This window comes from Gasterosteus aculeatus, chromosome 11 (assembly GCF_964276395.1).
Source record: "Gasterosteus aculeatus chromosome 11, fGasAcu3.hap1.1, whole genome shotgun sequence".
Taxonomy (NCBI): Eukaryota; Metazoa; Chordata; class Actinopteri; order Perciformes; family Gasterosteidae; genus Gasterosteus; species Gasterosteus aculeatus.
This window is the reverse complement of record NC_135699.1, coordinates 16680920-16684670: the sequence shown is the minus strand read 5'-3', so window position 1 is coordinate 16684670 and position 3751 is coordinate 16680920. Positions and strand designations below refer to the sequence as shown.

At 55.4% G+C, this 3751-nt stretch overlaps 1 long non-coding RNA gene across 1 annotated transcript; it reads left to right on the top strand.

Moving 5' to 3' along the window:
• Positions 1 to 892: 892 nt before the first annotated feature.
• On the top strand, positions 893 to 1393 carry LOC144384584 (uncharacterized). Its single transcript, XR_013451386.1, has 2 exons — positions 893 to 1144; positions 1241 to 1393. It is a non-coding gene; the product is annotated as an uncharacterized LOC144384584 (long non-coding RNA).
• The last annotated feature ends 2358 nt before the right edge of the window (positions 1394 to 3751 follow it).

The following is a 3751-nucleotide window of genomic DNA, read 5'->3' as shown; positions in this document are numbered from 1 at the left end:
CCTTGTCAAGGAGGTGTTTCGCATACATGGGTTGCCTTGTGACCTGGTCTCGGACCGGGGGCCCCAATTTTCCTCGGCTGTCTGGAGAGCCTTCTGTAGGGCCATTGGGGCCACAGTCAGTCTGTGCTCGGGATACCATCCACAGACCAATGGTCAGGCAGAGAGAGCTAACCAGAAACTGGAGATATCTCTTCGATGTCTAGTGTCTGCTAATCCCGGGTCCTGGGCCTCCCAAATCTACTGGGCAGAATATGCGCACAACACCTTGCCCTCTTCCGCAACAGGTATGTCCCCTTTTCAATGTTTGTACGGCTATCAACCTCCCCTTTTCCCATCCCAGGAGAGAGACATCGCCGTGCCCTCCGTACACAGTCACATCCGTCGCTGTCACCGAACCTGGCATCGAGTCCGCGCGGCCTTGCTCCGCTCCTCTGAGCATTACCAACGGCATGCCAACCGCCACCGGACGGCCGCCCCGACCTACAAAGTAGGTGACAAGGTCTGGCTGTCCACTAAAGACCTTCCACTGAGGACGGAGTCTAGAAAACTGTCTCAGAGATTCATTGGCCCGTTCGTAATTGAAGGGGTCATCAACCCGGTTGCGGTCCGATTGAAGTTACCTAGGTCCCTTCGTGTTCACCCCACTTTCCACGTGTCCCGTCTTAAACCGGTCCTCCTCAGCCCCCTCCTGCCCCCTCCCCCGCGACCCCCCCCACCACGGATCATTGACGGTGCTCCGGCTTACACAGTGCGTAGGATTCTGGACTCCAGACGCCGGGGCCGGGGAACCCAATACGTAGTGGATTGGGAGGGTTTTGGTCCAGAGGAGCGGTGCTGGATTCCCCGCCGCCAGATCCTGGACGCCGTCATGGTGAGGGACTACCATCGCCGTCGGCCAGACAGGCCTGGTGGGGTGTCTGGAGACACCCGTCGGAGAGGGGGTACTGTCAGGTCGCCACCCTCAGGAGGCGTCGGTGTGTTGGCACCAACCAGCACTCGAGGGGGCCGGACGTCAGCACGGAGGTGAGAGCAGGGCCCAGCTGCGTCTCATCCACAATCACCCACCTGTTGCTGCCTTCCAATCAGGGGAGGTATTTAGGAGCGGCCCCGAAGCCTCTTCCCCGCCGGATTGTTAGTCTTGTTTGTGAGTCAGACCGATAACTCAGGTCGAAGAACAGCAAGAAGTCAGAGGCCGCTGTTCTAAAACTAACCAGTGTCCTGTCTTCCTCTTTTCACCCAGGCACCTGAACGGGCCGCATGGCCCACGCACCTCCCCGGGAATCCCGCTCACTGTTTTTCCCCCACCTCTGGAATCCGGGACCGCCGTCACCACCCCGTCACCTCCTAGTCCGGTGCCTCCTTTTCACGAATAAAATACATGGTGACTAACAAATCTGCGTTTGGGTCTTTTCCAGTGGAGGCAATACGTGACAGAAAAGGCGGCCATGAGGCCTGTCAGACTAGGATCCCCCCCCCCAAAGCCTAAATAGATGAAACATCTGTGATGGAAGGATAACCCTGGTGTCAGACTGCACGATTTACAAACTCAACCGAGGAACATGGAGATTAGGGGGGGGGAAGGGGGAGATAAATGCGGCGCCGCCTGTCAGGAACGCTCACGTCGAAGGGCTGCGACGGTAAAACACATTTCGTGGTAAGTAGATTCCTGCAAATCATTTACTGTATTCAACGCCGAAAAGGTTTTAGGGTTCCAGTAGCAACTCCGTCCTGGACCCACAGGGAAGGAGGACCGCCAGCGTAGCTGCTGAGGAGAGAGCGCGTAGGTGTCAAGCTCACTTTGCAAAATCCCGCTTTGCATCTATTATATATGATCAAATTACAGAGGCTATAATCTGCCAGCCAAACAATGGACCCAAAGGAAGGAAAGCAGAGAGACCTTTCACTGGTCCGGACACCACAGGACGAATATTTTCAGCATGAAAACTGGCAATCTCGCTCTCTTTGTCCTTCTTGGACTCTCTCTCCCTCTCTCGCTCGCTCGCTGAGTTAAAACACACACAAACACACACGCAACACACATTCGCACCCTGTCCCAAATGTGTTTCTGCTTTACAGAACAAACACGTTACACACATCATCATGTCTCTGCTCACTGAAACCACTCACTGGTGCAGAAACCTCAACTCCATCTGGCAAAAAAACTACGCAACAAGACCTTTTTGTGCGTCTCCCTGCTGCAGTGGATGACCACAGCACTGCGTAAACGGGCCGAGGGAGAAAACAAGAGGGCACGACGGCTCGTGTAAAGCCGAGCAGAATAAAGTACTACATTGTCTTCTTTGCACGAGATAACCGGTCCAAATAGTGGGGAATGCTGCTGATAACATCCCTCAACTAAGCAGCCTCCGCGTCCAACGGTCCTCTCGGGCGCCTCGGCTTCTATCTCCTTCCCCCCCTTTTTGGATTTTTCTGAAGCGCAATCCCCAAATAAGGATGCGGCCCACGTTCCTGTTCCCGCGGCTCCCACGGGCGTGTTGGGCGGAGGCAGGGTGGATGGGCAGAGAGCGCTTGTTGTGCGTCGTTGTGCGCGTGACCCTCGTCTTCGGGAGTCGCCGCCTCGGCTCTTCCCGACGGACGGGAAGGGAGAGAGTGAAGAGGTGGATAACGACTTCGCACCAAAACACTCAGGAGTCGCAGGGGTCGGCCATTTACGATCGCCTCCTCCGCGCCGGCCTCCTTATTACTTCGGCCGTCTGGAAAGCTGCGTGTGTCAGACCCTCTGAACCCCGCTGGGCGAGTAAAGCGAGCGTGGGAGTCGACTTCAGCCCGAGTCGCAGGCACAGCTGAGCGCGTTCAAGCTAATCAGGTTGGAAACATCCCCTAAACAAGGTCGCCCGCCACAGCGGAGACCAGCCATTAGGGGACGGGAAACACTGGGCGGCTCGCGCGTTCGCCGTATGCATCCGGCGGGGGGGGCCGCACGGGGAGGACGACGAGGACGCGTGCGGTTATTAGCAGGAACGCTTATTTAAACAAGGGGGGAGGGGAAGGCCGGCGACGGAGGGCGAGCGCGCGGGCGCAATAACGCTCTTAATGGCGAGCAGAATATTAACAAGGCGCGGGGGCGGTCTCAAGGGCGTGTGCAGATTGCATCCGAAATGCAAGGTGGCGAGGAGTGAGCCTGCGTTTGTGCGCCCAGGGGGGGGTTTCGGGGGGGGGGGGGGATGAACCACTTTGTGGGCCGCTTCATTTTACAGTCGGTTGACTTCACTCGACCAGTCAATCGCGATGTAAAACAGAGCGCCGCCGCGTGCAGGGCGTCATTAAGCGCTTTAGTTAGAAGTAGCCTGTTTTAATAAAGGGTGTGACGGGTCTGTGGACTGTTTCCACTGTTTGATAAACGGTCAGATGGAGGGTAAGTGTGTTCGGAACGTGGCCCAATGCTCCTCTCAGCGGAGGTGATGAAGACCCGTGTTAGGGGTTCGGAAAGCCCTCGAGGGAGGCCTCACTCCTTTGTTCTCGTCCCGGCCGGAAACGAAGAATCAAAAGAGTCAGCTTGCTTAAATTCAAAAATCAAAAAGTACTTAATAACTAACTAATCAATGTTATAAGGGATACAATTACAAAGTGAAATACAAAACGAACAGTAAAATATTTCGCGATATAGAGAATCCTCTGAGCAAGTCTAAAGCGACTTATCAAAGCGGCTGCAGGAAAATTCTAACAGTCCTTTCCTCGCTTTGGTCCTTTGAAAACTCTTGAGGTGTGTCTTCCTGGGTGCATTTGAATT